Below are 18,649 nucleotides of genomic sequence, written 5' to 3'. Positions count from 1 at the left end.
ACCAGGACCTGTCTTTAAAGTTGTGACAGCTCCGTATTTTCCCCAGGACCTGTGTTTAAAGTTGTGACAGCTCAGTATTTCCCCCAGGACCTGTGTTCGAAATTGTGACAGCTCAGTGTTTCTCTCAGGACCTGTTTTTAAAGTTGTGAAAGCTCAGTGTTTCTCCCAGGACCTGTCTTTAAAGTTGTGACAGCTCAGTATTTCCTCCAGGACCTGTCTTTAAAGTTGTGACAGCTCAGTATTTCCTCCAGGACCTGTATTTACAGTTGTGACAGCTCAGTATTTCCTCCAGGACCTGTGTTTAAAGTTGTGACAGCTCAGTATTTCCCCCAGGACCTGTGTTTAAAGTTGTGACAGCTCAGTATTTCCCCCAGGACCTGTGTTCGAAATTGTGACAGCTCAGTGTTTCTCTCAGGACCTGTTTTTAAAGTTGTGAAAGCTCAGTGTTTCTCCCAGGACCTGTCTTTAAAGTTGTGACAGCTCAGTATTTCCTCCAGGACCTGTCTTTAAAGTTGTGACAGCTCAGTATTTCCTCCAGGACCTGTATTTACAGTTGTGACAGCTCAGTATTTCCTCCAGGACCTGTGTTTAAAGTTGTGACAGCTCAGTATTTCCTCCAGGACCTGTATTTACAGTTGTGACAGCTCAGTATTTCCTCCAGGACCTGTGTTTAAAGTTGTGACAGCTCAGTATTTCCTCCAGGACCTGTATTTACAGTTGTGACAGCTCAGTATTTCCCCCAGGACCTGTGTTTAAAGTTGTGACAGCTCAGTATTTCCTCCAGGACCTGTTTTTAAAGTTGTGACAGTTCAGTATTTCCCCCAGGACCTGTGTTTAATGTTGTGACACCTCAGTATTTCCTCCAGGACCTGTTTTTAAAGTTGTGAAAGCTCAGTGTTTCCCCCAGGACCTGTGTTTAAAGTTGTGACAGCTCAGTATTTCCCCCAGGACCTGTCTTTAAAGTTGTGAAAGCTCAGTATTTCCCCCAGGACCTCTGTTTAAAGTTGTGACAGCTCAGTATTTCCCCCAGGACCTGTGTTTAATGTTGTGACACCTCAGTATTTCCTCCAGGACCTGTGTTTAATGTTGTGACACCTCAGTATTTCCTCCAGGACCTGTGTTTAAAGTTGTGACAGCTCAGTATTTCCCCCAGGACCTGTGTTTAATGTTGTGACAGCTCAGTATTTCCTCCAGGACCTGTTTTTAAAGTTGTGACCGTTCAGTATTTCCCCCAGGACCTGTGTTTAATGTTGTGACACCTCAGTATTTCCTCCAGGACCTGTTTTTAAAGTTGTGAAAGCTCAGTGTTAATGTGGAAAGTTTAAAAGATATGTTAGCCGATTTGTGGGGGATGGGATTGAATTAACAGTGTGTTCCTCCAACCAAAAATCAGAATCATATATTTTGATTGGGGGCTTTGAATGGGGCATCTCATTACACATCCAGATCTCTGATTGATCACTTTTATACTGTTATTGCTCATCCAGATACAACATTAACCTCACTTTGACTGTTACTAAACATCCAGATCTCTGATTGATCACTTTTATACTGTTATTGCTCATCCAGATACAACATTAACCTCACTTTGACTGTTACTATCCATCCAGATCTCTGATTGATCACTTTTATACTGTTATTGCTCATCCAGATACAACATTAACCTCACTTTGACTGTTACTAAACATCCAGATCTCTGATTGATCACTTTTATACTGTTATTGCTCATCCAGACACAACATTAACCTCACTTTGACTGTTATGACCCATGCATATATATGAATGTTCCTGTTTTGCTGTGACAGAGCATCACTGGCCTCAGTTTTATTGCTACTACCCTTCCATATATATCACAGATTTAACTTTACAGTCACTGTATATCCAGGGACATCACTGCCCTCACTTGTACTTTCATTAGATCCAGTTGAAACACTAGCACAGTGTTGTACAAGGGCACTGTTTGAGAAAAACTACTCTCTTTCAGTGTACCTTATATCTCACTGAACCGAGGAAGAGTTACACAATTTAAATGGAGAGTTAACTAGTTTAGTAAATTTATTCACAGTGACCGTTAGTTTAATTAATTAATGAGCATTGATCCTATTTGGAATTTACAAAATTTCCACTAAAGAACCATAATGTATTGTGTAAAATAGATAGAAATGTCTGATTTCCCCAGGTCTGATATTTGATGGAGTTTGACCAGTTCATTATTTCAGTTCCCATGTGTGATTATTGACCCCAGCTCTGAGAAGTGGATATATATTCTCTGGAATTACATCGGATCATGTAAATAATTTGAAATCTGTAAATGAATCAGCTCCCACTTCACATCATTCCTATCAGATCAAGAGATTCGTGTCAGCTGTTATTCCCAATATCGTTCATCATTTGATCATATTCACTTGTTTGTGGGGCTTTCAATTCACATCTGTTTAATATCTGGTTTAATTTGTATTGCTGTATAAAAAAAATTAGATTGTCAAGGGTTAATGCTGCTGTTCAGTGATTGGGATTAATGTTTCTCAGCTTGGAGCCTAAATATTCTCGGCTCCTCATTAGTTACTGTAAGTTCAGGAGAACAAATTTCACAATTCTCCCATTAACACTTCTCAGATCACAGAATATATTTTAACAGATTTGTCCAAACAAACACTTAGCTCAATTTAACAATTCAATCCCCTCAAGACAGTCATGATAGTCTCTGATTGTCTGAATGGGAGATGTAACTATGACTGGGAATGTAACCTGTCTTGTTTACCACTGGGGTTCAGGGTCACTCTGACTGAGGGAAATTTCAAGGGGATCTTGTGTTGCTCTGTGTCAGCTTAGATTCAGAAAATTAGAAACAAAACATATGTACCAGATGCCCAGCTGTGTTAGCAAAATTTTCAGAGAGACCTCCCTCCGACCCCCTCCCCCTTCCACCCCAATGAGGGTGTCTCCATTATTAGGATGGCTGAGCATTTGCACAGTGATTCTATGTCGACTCACACGTATGAAGAGGAATAGAGAATCTGCAAAATGTATTGCTTCCAATTCGGAGAATCTGTTACCATATTTTGTCAGCTCTGCTATTAAACTAGCACTGTTCCGTCAAAAAGACTGTATTTTTAATAGACCAGAGTGAAGCTGATCTCCATAGGAAAACTTCTCTGAGTCAGATGAACATTTAATAGTTTGGTATTGAGTGTTTAATCAGAAAATTATATGAATTGAATTATTGATGTGTGCAAATCCACACCTAAAAAATCTTTAAAATATATTCCATTAAAATTAACAGTGGGAAGTATACTGTCTGAATCTGCTATGTTCATCGAACTGGAATTAATAAAAAACAGAGACAATGAGTTCCCATGGAGACTGATATTAATTACAGTCAGTGAACAACTGAAATTAACTCATTTTACACAGGCATCTTACATATATAATAGAAGGTTTATAAGGTCTATAGAAGGGGCATTGATAGGTTAGATAGGAAGAACCCTTTCCCTGAGTGGAGGGGTCAATAACCAAAGGGCATAGATTTAAGGTAAGGGGAAGAAGGTTTAGAGGGGATTTGCAGAAAACGAAATTTCACCCAGAATGTGGTTGGAATCTGGAATGCCCTGCCTGAAAAGGTGGTAGAGTCAGGAACCCTCACAACATTTAAGAGGTACTTAGATGTGCACTTGAAACATCATAGCATACAAGGCGACGGGCCAAGTGCCGGAAAACGGGATTAGAATAGTTAGGTGCTTGATGACCGGCACAGACACGATGTACCGAAGGGCCTGTTTCTGTGCTGTATAACTCTATGACTCTATGTGTACATTCATATTACATAATGCAACATTTGGCAGATATTTAACATCTCTAACGTGAGTTTTCCAAACTGTTGGGAAGGTATATAACATGATAGCTGCAATCTGGTAACACTGGCAGGAAGAAGGAGGAATCTTTTAGTTACCGATTACAGATAATTTCAGTGGTAAATTGTCATTTCAATGAAAGACTACACAATTCTCACAGATCGGTTTACCCTCAGATACTGCCCCTGAACCATGGAGAGGGTCAGCTGAAAGCTAAACTCATCTGACACAGCACAGTGCAATGCCAATATGTTTTGCCAAGATTGGATTTTTCAGGAACTGATCTTTGTGCGAATTGGATTGTCCTTAATGACCCTCCTTATTGTTGTTATTTAAATAGATTCTGTGCCATAAAAAACAGGAGCTGAGATAATGCCTGCTGCTTCTGTGGCCACCTGACTGGAAGTAATATGATTGTGGAACCTGAGAGACTCAGTGAAAGTTTCAAGAACTCATTGCTTCTCACAGAAACTGTGGAATGACCTGAATGTTATCTGGAAATGTCACTGATCTCATACCTAAACTTTTACTGTTATTATCCAGCCAGGCACAATAATTCCCTGACTTGGACTGCCACCAAAAATCCATGTATATTGCATTACTATATGATTAATTTCTATTATACAGTTACTGCTCAACCAGATACAAAAGTGACCTTACTTTTCTAATAGCCCAGGATCAATCCCAAACTATAGCCACTGCCCCACTCCTTCAGTATACAACTGTATCAATCCCAAACTATAGCCACTGCCCCACTCCTTCCCTACACCGCTGTATCAATCCCAAACTAATCCCACTGCCCCACCCCTTCAGTATACAGCTGTATCAATCCCAAACTATAGCCACTGCCCCACTCCTTCAGTATACAGCTGCATCAATCCCAAACTATAGCCACTGCCCCACCCCTTCAGTATACAACTGTATCAATCCCAAACTAATCCCACTGCCCCACCCCTTCAGTATACAGCTGTATCAATCCCAAACTATAGCCACTGCCCCACCCCTTCAGTATACAACTGTATCAATCCCAAACTATAGCCACTGCCCCACCCCTTCAGTATACAGCTGCATCAATCCCAAACTATAGCCACTGCCCCACTCCTTCAGTATACAGCTGTATCAATCCCAAACTATCGCCACTGCCCCACTCCTTCAGTATACAACTGTATCAATTCCAAACTATAGCCACTGCCCCACCCCTTCAGTATACAACTGTATCAATCCCAAACTATAGCCACTGCCCCACTCCTTCAGTATACAACTGTATCAATCCCAAACTATAGCCACTGCCCCACTCCTTCAGTATCCAACTGTATCAATCCCAAACTATAGCCACTGCCCCACACCTTCAGTATACAGCTGCATCAATCCCAAACTATAGCCACTGCCCCACCCCTTCAGTATACAACTGCATCAATCCCAAACTATAGCCACTGCCCCACTCCTTCAGTATACAACTGTATCAATCCCAAACTATAGCCACTGCCCCACTCCTTCAGTATACAACTGTATCAATCCCAAACTATAGCCACTGCCCCACCCCTTCAGTATACAGCTGTATCAATCCCAAACTATAGCCACTGCCCCACCCCTTCAGTATACAACTGTATCAATCCCAAACTATAGCCACTGCCCCACTCCTTCAGTATACAACTGTATCAATCCCAAACTATAGCCACTGCCCCACACCTTCAGTATACAACTGCATCAATCCCAAACTATAGCCACTGCCCCACTCCTTCAGTATACAACTGTATCAATCCCAAACTATAGCCACTGCCCCACCCCTTCAGTATACAACTGCATCAATCCCAAACTATAGCCACTGCCCCACTCCTTCAGTATACAACTGTATCAATCCCAAACTATAGCCACTGCCCCACTCCTTCATTATACAACTGTATCAATCCACAAACTATAGCCACTGTCCCACCCCTTCAGTATACAACTGTATCAATCCCAAACTATAGCCACTGCCCCACCCCTTCAGTATACAGCTGTATCAATCCCAAACTATAGCCACTGCCCCACTCCTTCAGTATACAACTGTATCAATCCCAAACTATAGCCACTGCCCCACCCCTTCAGTATACAACTGTATCAATCCCAAACTATAGCCACTGCCCCACCCCTTCAGTATGCAGCTGTATCAATCCCAAACTATAGCCACTGCCCCACCCCTTCAGTATACAACTGTATCAATCCCAAACTATAGCCACTGCCCCACTCCTTCAGTATACAACTGTATCAATCCCAAACTATAGCCACTGCCCCACCCCTTCAGTATACAACTGTATCAATCCCAAACTATAGCCACTGCCCCACCCCTTCAGTATGCAGCTGTATCAATCCCAAACTATAGCCACTGCCCCACCCCTTCAGTATACAACTGTATCAATCCCAAACTATAGCCACTGCCCCACTCCTTCAGTATACAACTGTATCAATCCCAAACTATAGCCACTGCCCCACCCCTTCAGTATACAACTGTATCAATCCCAAACTATAGCCACTGCCCCACTCCTTCAGTATACAACTGTATCAATCCCAAACTATAGCCACTGCCCCACCCCTTCAGTATACAACTGTATCAATCCCAAACTATAGCCACTGCCCCACCCCTTCAGTATACAACTGTATCAATCCCAAACTATAGCCACTGCCCCACTCCTTCAGTATACAACTGTATCAATCCCAAACTATAGCCAGTGCCCCACCCCTTCAGTATACAACTGTATCAATCCCAAACTATAGCAACTGCCCCACCCCTTCAGTATACAACTGTATCAATCCCAAACTATAGCCACTGCCCCACTCCTTCAGTATACAACTGTATCAATCCCAAACTATAGCCACTGCCCCACTCCTTCAGTATACAACTGTATCAATCCCAAACTATAGCCACTGCCCCACCCCTCCAGTATACAACTGTATCAATCCCAAACTATGGCCACTGCCCCACTCCTTCAGTATACAACTGTATCAATCCCAAACTATAGCCACTGCCCCACTCCTTCAGTATACAACTGTATCAATCCCAAACTATAGCCACTGCCCCACTCCTTCAGTATACAACTGTATCAATCCCAAACTATAGCCACTGCCCCACTCCTTCAGTATACAACTGTATCAATCCCAAACTAATGACACTGCCCCACTCCTTCCCGATACCGCTGTATCAATCCCAAAATAATCCAACTGCCCCACTCCTTCCCTATACCGCTGTATCAATCCCAAACTAATCCCACTGCCCCACTCCTTCCCTATACCGCTGTATCAATCCCAAACTAATCCCACTGCCCCACTCCTTCCCTATACCACAGTTTCAATCCCAAACTAATGCCACTGCCCCGCTCCTTCTCGATACCGCTGTATCAATCCCAAAATAATCCCACTGCCCAACTCCTTCCCTATACCTCTGTATCAATCCCAAACAAATCCTACTGCCCCTCTACTTCCCCATAGCCCTGGATCAATCCCAAACTAATACCACTGTCCCACTCCTTCCCTGTATTCCTGTACCAATGCCAAACTAATCCTCCTGCTCCACTCCTTCTCCATAGCCCTGTACCAATCCCAAACTAATCACACTGCCCACTCCTTCCCTATAGTCCTGTATCAACCCAAACAAATCTCACTGCCTACTCCTTCCCTATATTCCTGTACCAATCCCAAACTAATCCTCCTGCTTCACTCCTTCTCCATAGCCCTGTACCAATCCCAAACAAATCTCACTGCTGCGCTCTCTCCTCATAGCCCTGTATCAATCCCAAACTAATGACACAGCCCACTCCTTCCCTATACCGCTGTATCAATCCCAGACTAATCCCACTGCTCCACTCCTTCTCTCTACCTCTGTATCAATCCCAAACGAATTCTACTGCCCCACTCCTTCCCTATAGCCCTGTATCAACCCAAACAAATCTCACTGCATCGCTCTCTCCCCATTGCCCTATATCAATTCCAAATTAATCCCACTACCCCACTCTCTGCACATAGCTGTCTACCAATAAATATAAAAACTCACTGCCCGCTTTCTCCCAATAGCCCTGTTACAAGCTCCAAACAAATCCCACTGCCCTGCTCGCACCCCATAGCCCTGTATCAGTCCCCAAATCAATCCCACTGCCTCACCCTCTCCGCAATGCCCTGTGTCAATCCTACACGAATGCAACTGCCCCACTCTCTCCAGATGCCCGGGATCAATGCCAAACTAATCCCACTGTCCAGCTCTCTCTCCATTTTCCAGTATCACTCACAGCAAATCTCACTACTCTGCTCTCTCCCCCATGCCCTGGATCAATCCCCAAACTAATACCACGGCTCTGTTTCCCCCATAGCCCTGTATCAATCCCCAAAGTAATCTGATTACCCCACTCTCTCCCCCACCACTGAATCAATCTCGAACAAATCCCACTGCCACACTCTCTTCCCATACCACTGCATCAATCTCGAACAAATCCCATTGCTACACTCTCTCCCCATACCACTGTATCAATCTCGAACAAATCCCACTGCCACACTCTCTCCCCATAACACTGTTATCAATCTCAAACAAACACCATTGCCGCACTCGCTCCCCATTGCACTGTTATCAATCACGAACAAATCCCACTGCCACACTCTCTTTCCATACCAATGTTTGAATCTCGAACAATTCCCACTGCCGCACTCTCTTCCCATACCACTGCATCAATCTCGAAAAAATCCCACTGCCACACTCTCTCCCCATACCACTGTATCTATTTTGAACAAATCCCACTGCCACACTCTCTCCCCATAACACTGCATCAAACTCGAAAAAATCCCACTGCCACACTCTCTCCCCATACCACTGTATCTATTTTGAACAAATCCCACTGCCACACTCTCTCCCCATACCACTGTATCTATTTTGAACAAATCCCACTGTCACACTCTCTCCCCATACCACTGTATCTATTTTGAACAAATCCCACTGCCACACTCTCTCCCCATACCACTGTATCTATTTTGAACAAATCCCACTGCCACACTCTCTCCCCATAACACTGCATCAAACTCGAAAAAATCCCACTGCCGCACTCTCTCCCCATACCACTGTATCTATTTTGAACAAATCCCACTGCCACACTCTCTCCCCATAACACTGCATCAAACTCGAAAAAATCCCACTGTCACACTCTCTCCCCATACCACTGTATCTATTTTGAACAAATCCCACTGCCACACTCTCTCCCCATACCACTGTATCTATTTTGAACAAATCCCACTGCCACACTCTCTCCCCATAACACTGCATCAAACTCGAAAAAATCCCACTGTCACACTCTCTCCCCATACCACTGTATCTATTTTGAACAAATCCCACTGCCACACTCTCTCCCCATACCGCTGTATCTATTTCGAACAAATCCCACTGCCACACTCTCTCCCCATACCACTGTATCTATTTTGAACAAATCCCACTGCCACACTCTCTCCCCATACCGCTGTATCTATTTCGAACAATTCCCACTGTCACACTCTCTCCCCATACCACTGTATCTATTTTGAACAAATCCCACTGCCACACTCTCTCCCCATACCACTGTATCTATTTTGAACAAATCCCACTGCCACACTCTCTCCCCATACCACTGTATCTATTTTGAACAAATCCCACTGCCACACTCTCTCCCCATACCGCTGTATCTATTTCGAACAATTCCCACTGCCGCACTCTCTCCCCATACCACTGTATCTATTTTGAACAAATCCCACTGCCACACTCTCTCCCCATACCACTGTATCTATTTTGAACAAATCCCACTGCCACACTCTCTCCCCATACCGCTGTATCTATTTCGAACAATTCCCACTGCCGCACTCTCTCCCCATACCACTGTATCTATTTTGAACAAATCCCACTGCCACACTCTCTCCCCATACCACTGTATCTATTTTGAACAAATCCCACTGTCACACTCTCTCCCCATACCACTGTATCGATTTTGAACAAATCCCACTGTCACACTCTCTCCCCATACCGCTGTATCGATTTCGAACAAATCCCACTGCCGCACTCTCTCCCCATACCACTGTATCTATTTTGAACAAATCCCACTGCCACACTTTCTCCCCATACCACTGTATCTATTTTGAACAATTCCCACTGCCTCACTCCAACCTTGCCCCAATTCTTAACGAATCCGACTAGCTCACGCTCTCCACAAACCTGCAGAAAACCCCACATTATTCTCACTGCCCCAGTGCCTTCCTATAGCCATTTATCATATCCAAATTAATTACATTGCACCGCTCTTTCCCCATAGCCCTCTTACTATCCCAGTAATGTTGTGATGCAGTACTGGCGGGGGTGGGGGGAGAAGTTAAACTCATTTGTCAGGGGTTGGGATACAGAGTGGAGTTACAGTACGGGTGATGCACAGTCAAATATAGAAGAGAAACTGAGTCAGTCTGGAAGACAGAGAAAACAGACCTGTCAAGGAACAAGCGAATAATACAAGCGTGGATTACATCCATTTTAACGCGAGGAGTCTTACTAGTAACGCAAATGAACTGAGGGCGTTGATTAACACGTCAGAATATGATATTATTGCTATCACAGAGACATAGTTGAGGAAAGGGTAGCTCAGTATTCCAGGGTATAGAATCTTCTGGTATGATAGGGGAGGATGGCATTGCACTTTTGATCAAGGAGTCAATTACTGCATTAAGGAGGGATGATATCTTAGAAGGTTCCTCAAATGAGGCCATATGGGTAGAACTTAAAAACAAAAAGGGGGCACATGCATGAGAAGGTGGGGTATTGGACCTAATCTTAGAGAATGAAGCTGAACAAGTGGTAGCAGTGTCATTGGGGGCGCATTTTGGCGATAGTGACCATAACTGTAAGATTTATGGTAGTTATTCAAAAGGACAAAGATGGACAACAAATAAAGTTATTGATCTGGGGGAAGACTGATTTCAATATGATGAAACAGGATCTGGCCAAATTAGACTGGGAGCAGCTACTTGTAGGAAAGTCGATATCAGACCAGTGGGAGTCATTAAAAAAGAAATAGTGAGAGTTCAGGGCCGGCATGCTCCCATAAAGGTCAAGGGTAGGACTAATAAGGACTGAATAACAAAAAAGGAGGCTAATGGCCGATTCGGAGGACTGAAAACAGCAGCGGCCCTGGAGGAGTCTGTCTGTCTGTGGAGCCGGAGGATGTAGCTAAGGTTTTAAATGATTACTTTGCATCTGTGTTCACCATGGAGAAGGACGATGTGGGTGCAGTGATCAGTGAGGGAAATTGTGATTTACTTAAATAAATTAGTATTGAACGGGAGCAGGTAATAACACTTTTAGCGGCCTGAAAAGTAGATACATCCGCAGGCCCAGATGAGATGTCTCCCAGGTTCCTATGTGAGGCAAGGGAGAAGACTGCAGGGGATCTGACTCAATTTTAAAATCCTCTCTGGCCACATAGAACAAAGAACAAAGAAAATTACAGCACAGGAACAGGCCCTTCGGCCCTCCAAGCCTGCGCCGATCCAGATCCTCTATCTAAACATGTCACATATTTACTAAGGGACTGTATCTCTTTGCTTCCTGCCCATTCATGTATCTGTCTAGATACATCTGAAAAGACGCTATCATGCCCGCGTCTACCACCTCTGCTGGCAACGCATTCCAGGCACCTGCCACCCTCTGCGTAAAGAACTTTCCACGCATATCCCACCTAAACCTTTCCCCTCTCACTTTGAACTCGCGACCCCTAGTAATTGAAGCCCCCACTCTGGGAAAAAGTTTCTTGCTATCCACCCTGTCTATACCTCTCATGATTTTGTACACCTCAATCAGGTCCCCCCTCAACCTTCGTCTTTCTAATGAAAATAATCCTAATCTACTCAACCTCTCTTCATAGCTATCGCCCTCCATACCAGGCAACATCCTGGTGAACCTCCTCTGCACCCTCTCCAAAGCATCTACATCCTTTTGGTAGTGTGGCGACCAGAACTGCACGCAGTATTCCAAATGTGGCCGAACCAAAGTCTTATACCACTGTAACATGACCTGCCAACTCTTGTACTCAATACCCCGTCCGATGAAGGAAAGCATGCCGTATGCCTTCTTGTCCACTCTATTGACCTGCGTTGCCACCTTCAGGGAACAATGGACCTGAACACCCAAATCTCTCTGGACATCAATTTTCCCCAGGACTTTTCCATTTACTGTATAGTTCACTCTTGAATTGGATCTTCCAAAATGCATCACCTCGCATTTGCCCTGATTGAACTCCATCTGCCATTTCTCTGCCCAACTCTCCAATCTATCTATATTCTGCTGTATTTTCTGACAGGCCCCTTCACTATCTGCTACTCCACCAATCTTAGTGTCGTCTGCAAACTTGCTAATCAGACCACCTATACTTTCCTCCAAATCATTTATGTATATCACAAACAACAGTGGTCCAAGCACGGATCCCTGTGGAACACCACTGGTCACACGTCTCCATTTTGAGAAACTCCCTTCCACTGCTACTCTCTGTATCCTGTTGCCCAGCCAGTGAAAAGTTTGCAGGTCATCAAGAAGCAGCTCCTCGTGTTGCCTCTGCTCAGAACTGTCTATGTTACCTGCATTAACAGGACAATGAGCATGTACGCAGCTCCTAAACACATGTCTCACATTTCCAATCTCTTCTCATTCTCTGTATCTGGGATGTATTTGTAAGGTAGAGTGATTGAGAGTTTGTTTATGGCAGTGAGAAAAAGAGCCCTGGTCTCGTGCTGTGTGTTTGTTTTATGTTCAAAATCCTTTGTTTTGTTTTCATCAGTTGTATTTATCTCATTCACAAGGAGAATCTTTTCAGAAGCTGAAGCTTTGATGATGCAGAAAGAGAATCTTTTGGCACGTGGTATTCTCAGACAAAAGCTTTAACCAGTGAATAGTAATAAATGTATTTGTGTTATTGCCTAATTCATTTTTAGATGCAGGAAAGAAGACCTTATGTTTTCGGGGCGAATATAAAAACACAGTGCTGGAAATGCTCAGTATTTCCAGCATGGTCTTTATTTCAGATTTCCAGCATCCACAGTATTTTGATTGTGTGTTTTAGGGGGACCTTTTTACCACAAGGGGGCGGGCTGGAGCGGCCTCTGAAGCAAATAGTTTGGGAAGCGCTGCTCCAGAACAGTCACTGTAATCCTGTAGTTTTCCCTCTCTCCATCTCTTGCTGCAACTTGTTCTGTACCCCTCCCATCATGTTCCTAGCTCTGTTTCTTCACATCTGTAAATTCCTATCTCTATATTCTCTCAACATCCTTTATATTTCCTCCTCTCTCTAGAGTCTCACAATTTTCTCTTTTCATTCTCTTTCTGCGACTCTCTGCTTCTTTATCAGTCTCTCCCAGTCCATTTCTCTCTCACACAGTTCCACATCTTTGACTCTTTCCATCCCTGCCTCTCCTTGCTGGCAAGATTATCATTGCATCGCCCTCCTCCCACTGCAGGACACCCCTCTCTCTTCTGTAAACACATCTTAGTTTGTATCTCTACCCCTCTACCTCTTTCCGTCTTTCCATCTCTCTTTATCTGCGATCTTTCTCAATATCTACATCACTGCTGCATTCTCTCACTCTGCATCTCCAGCTCTCTCTCTTTCTCTCTTTCTCTCTGTATTTCTTCATCTCTCTATCCATCTCTCTCTCTCTCTCTCTCTATGCCTTTCTCGATATTTTTCCCTGTTCTCAGAAAGGAGTGTTTGGGTCCTGGGATAGTGAGGAGAGAGGCGGTAAATAGGCAGGTATTACACCTTCTGCGATAGCAGGGGAAGGTGCCATAGGAAGGGGACGATGAGCTGGGGGTAATGGAGGAGTGGACCAGGGTCTCACGGGTGGAATGATCCCTTCAGAATTCCGACAGGGGAAGGGAGGGGAAGATGCATTTGGTAGTGGCATCACGCTGGAGGTGGTGGAAATGGCGGAGGATGATCCTTTGGATATGGGAGGCTGATGGGGTGGAAAGTGAGGACAAAGCGAACCCTGTCACGGTTCTGTGCGGAAAGGGAAGGGGTGAGGGTAGAGGTGCAGGAAATGGGCTGGACACGTGGGGGAAACCTCGGTTGAGGAAAAAGGAAGACATATCAGAAGCGCTGCCATGGAAGGTAGCACCATCAGAGCAGCTGTGTCAGAGACAGAAAAACTGGGAGAATGGAATGGAGTATTTACAGGAGGCAGGGTGTGAAGAAGTGTAGTCGAGGTAGCTGTGGGAGTCGGTGGGCTTATAATGGATATTAGTAGACAACCTATCCCCAGAGATGGAGACAGAGAAGTCGAGGAAGGGAAGGGAAGTGTCGGAGATGGACTGTGTAAAGGTGAGAGAAGGGTGGAAATTAGAAGCAAAGTTGATAAAGTTTTCCAGTTCAGGTATCGTGTCAGACTGTGACCAAGAGTGGAAGCGATGCAGGACAAATCCCACACTCTGAATCAGTACAGTGTCAGACAGTAACCGGGACAGTGAGTGATGCAGGAAAAAAATCCCACACTCTGAATCAGTACAGTGTCAGACAGTAACCGGGACAGTGAGTGATGCAGGAAAAATCCCACACTCTGAATCAGTACAGTGTCAGACAGTGACCGGGACAGTGAGTGATGCAGGAAAAATCCCACACTCTGAATCAGTACAGTGTCAGACAGTAACCGGGACAGTAAGTGACGCAGGAAAAAAAATCCCACACTCTGAATCAGTACAGTGTCAGACAGTGACCGGGACAGTAAGTGATGCAGGAAAAATCATACACTCTGAATCAGTACAGTGTCAGACAGTGACCGGGACAGTGAGTGATGCAGGAAAAATCCCACACTCTGAATCATTACAGTGTCAGACAGTAACCGGGACAGTAAGTGACGCAGGAAAAAAAATCATACACTCTGAATCAGTACAGTGTCAGACAGTGACCAGAACAGTAAGTGATGCAGGAAAAATCCCACACTCTGAATCAGTACAGTGTCAGACAGTGACCGGGACAGTAAGTGATGCAGGAAAAATCCCAGACTCTGAATCAGTACAGTGTCAGACAGTGACCGGGACAGTAAGTGATGCAGGAAAAATCCCACACTCTGAATCAGTACAGTGTCAGACAGTGACCGGGACAGTGAGTGATGCAGGAAAAATCCCACACTCTGAATCAGTACAGTGTCAGACAGTAACCGGGACAGTAAGTGACGCAGGAAAAAAAATCATACACTCTGAATCAGTACAGTGTCAGACAGTGACCAGAACAGTAAGTGATGCAGGAAAAATCGCACACTCTGAATCAGTCCAATGTCAGACAGTGACCAGAACAGTAAGTGATGCAGGAAAAATCCCAGACTCTGAATCATTACAGTGTCAGTGACCAGGAACGAAAGTTTTGCATGATTTAATCCCGCACTCTGAATCAGTACACTGTCAGACAGAGACCAGGAATGCAAGTGCTGCAGGAAAAATACCACACAGTCAAGCCTATCTATTCTAATCCAATTTTCCAGCATTTGGCCCGTAGCCTTGTATGCTATGGCGTTTCAAGTGCTTGTCTAAATACTTCTTAAATGTTCTGAGGGTTCATGCTTGTACCGCCCCTTGAGGCATTGCGTTCCTGATTCCAACCACACACTGTGTGAAAAAATAAATCCTTAAATCCCCTTTAAACATTCTGCCCCTTGCCACTATTCGATGCCCGCTGGTAAGGCAAAATGTTTCTTCCTATCTAACCTATCAATGCCCCTCATAATGTTGTCTACCTCAATCTGGTCACCCCTCAGCCTTCTCTGTTCTAAGGAGAACAACCCTACCCTATCCAGTCTCTCTTCACAGCTGAAATGCTCCAGCCCAGGCAACATCCTGGTGAATCTCCTCTGCACCCTCTCCAGTACAATCACATCCTTCCTATAGTGTGGTGAACAGAAATGCACATCTTACTCCAGTTGAGGCCTAACTAGCTTTTTATACAGCTCCAGCATAACCTCCCTTCTCTTATGTTCTATGAAGGCAAGTATACAATGTGCCTTCCTAATCTACCTGTGCTGCTGCCTTCAGTGATCTGCTTGCCTTCTTATACCTCTCCAAATGCATCACCTCACACTTCTCAGGATTAAATTCAATTTGCCACTGCTCCGTCCATTTTACCAGCCCATCTATATCGTCCTGTAATCTAAGGCTTCCCTCCTCACTATTTACGACACGACCAAGTTTCATGTCATTTGCAAACTTACTGATCATACCTCCGATATTTACATTTAAATCATTAATGTATACCACAAACAACAAGGGTAGCATCACCGATCCCTGTGACACAGCAGTGGTCGCAGGCTTCCATTCGCAAAAACAACCGTCGACCATCACCCGCTGCCTCCTGCCACTCAGCCAATTTTGGATCTAATTTGCCAAATTGCCCTGGATCCCATGGGCTCTTATCTTCTCAACCAACCTCCCATGCAGGACCTTATCAAAAGCCTTACTGAAGTCCATGTATAGTACATCAACTGCTTTACCCTCATCTATACATCTAGTCACCGACTCGGGAAATTCAATCAAGTTAATTAGACACAATCTCCCCCTGACAAAGCCATGCTGACTATCCCTGATCAATCCCAGCCTCTCCAAGTGGAGATCAATCCTGTCCCTCAGAATTGTTTTCCAGTAGTTTCCTGACCACTGATGTTAGACTCACAGGCCTGTAATTACCTGGTTTATCTCTGCTACCCTTCTTGAATAATGATACTGAGTTTTCTGTCCTGCAGTTCTCTGGCACCTCTCTTACCAATCCGAAACGAGGAATTAAGAGGGCTAAAAGAGGTCATGAAATATCTTTAGCAAACAGGGTTAAGGAAAATCCCAAAGTCTTTTATTCATATATAAGGAGCAAGAGGGTAACTAGAGAAAGGATTGTCCCACTCAAGGACAAAGGAGGAAAATTATGCGTGGAGTCAGAGAAAATAGGTGAGAATCGAAACGAGTACTTTGCATCGGTATTCACCGAGGAGAGGGACATGTCGGATGTTGAGGTTCGGGACAGATGTTTGATTACTCTAGGTCAAGTCGGCATAAGGAGGGAGGAAGTGTTGGGTATTCTAAAAGGCATTAAGGTGGACAAGCCCCCAGGTCCAGAAGGGATCTATCCCAGGTTACTGAGGGAAGCGAGAGAGGAAATAGCTGGGGCCTTAACAGATATCTTTGCAGCATCCTTAAACACGCGTGAGGTCCCGGAGGACTGGATAATTGCTAATATTGTCCCCTTGTTTAAGAAGGGTAGCAGGGATAATCCAGGTAATTATAGACCGGTGAGCCTGACGTCAGAGGTAGGGAAGCTGCTGGAGAAGATACTGAGGGATAGGATCTATTCCCATTTGGAAGAAAATAGGCTTATCAGTGATAGGCAACATGGTTTTGTGCAGGGAAGGTCATGTCTTACCAACTTAATAAAATTCTTTGAGGAAGTGACAAAGTTGATTGATGAGGGAAGGGCTGTAGATGTCATATACATGGACTTCAGTAAGGCGTTTGATAAGGTTCCCCATGGTAGGTTGATGGAGAAAGTGAAGTCGCATGGGGTCCAAGGTGTACTAGCTAGATGGATCAAGAACTGGCTGGGCAACAGGAGACAGAGAGTAGCAGTGGAAGGGAGTTTCTCAAAATGGAGACGAGTGACCACTGGTGTTCCACAGGGATCCGTGCTGGGACCACTGTTGTTTGTGATATTCATAAATGATTTGGAGGAAAGTATAGGTGGTCTGATCAGCAAGTCTGCAGACGACGCTAAGATTGATGGAGTAGCAGATAGTGAAGGGGACTGTCAGAGAATACAGCAGAATATAAATAGATTGGAGAGTTGGGCATAGAAATGGCAGATGGAGTTCAATCATGGCAAATGCGAGGTGATGCATTTTGGAAGATCCAATTCAAGAGTGAACTATACAGTAAATGGAAAAGTACTGGGGAAAATTGATGTACAGAGAGATTTGGGTGTTCAGGTCCATTGTTCCCTGAAGGTGGCAACGCAGGTCAATAGAGTGGTCAAGAAGGCATACGGCATGCTTTCCTTCATCGGACGGGGCATTGAGTACAAGGGTTGGCAGGTCATGTTACAGTTGTATTAGACATTGGTTCGGCCACATTTGGAATACTGCGTGCAGTTCTGGTCGCCACATTACCAAAAGGATGTAGATGCTTTGGTGAGGGTGCAGAGGAGGTTCACCAGGATGTTGCCTGGTATGGAGGGCGCTAGCTATGAAGAGAGGTTGAGCAGATTTGGATTATTTTCATTGGAAAGACGGAGGTTGAGGGGGGGACCTGATTGAAGTGTACAAAATCATGAGAGGTATAGACGGGGTGGATAGCAAGAAGCTTTTTCCCAGAGTGGGGGTTTCAATTACTAGGGGTAACGAGTTCAAAGTGAGAGGGGAAAAGTTTAGAGGGGATATGCGTGGAAAGTTCTTTATGCAGAGGGTGGTGGGTGCCTGGAATGCGTTGCCAGCGGAGGTGGTAGACGCGGGCATGATAGCGTCTTTTAAGATGTATCTAGACAGATACATGAATGGGCAGGAAGCAAAGAGATACAGACCCTTAGTAAATAGGCGACATGTTTAGATAGAGGATCTGGATCGGTGCAGGCTTGGAGGTCCGAAGGGCCTGTTCCTGTGCTGTAATTTTCTTTTTTCTTTGTTCTTTGGTGAGAGATTGCAGAGCTCCGAGGTGCAGAGGGATCTGGTTGTCCTAGAACATTAATCACAAAATATTAGGATGCAGGTACAGCAAGTAATTCAGAAAGCGAATAGAATGTTATCGTTTATTG

Source organism: Heterodontus francisci, chromosome 22 (assembly GCF_036365525.1).
Source record: "Heterodontus francisci isolate sHetFra1 chromosome 22, sHetFra1.hap1, whole genome shotgun sequence".
NCBI lineage: Eukaryota > Metazoa > Chordata > Chondrichthyes > Heterodontiformes > Heterodontidae > Heterodontus > Heterodontus francisci.
The sequence above is the reverse complement of the archived record's forward strand: the minus strand, read 5'-3'. Positions refer to the sequence as shown.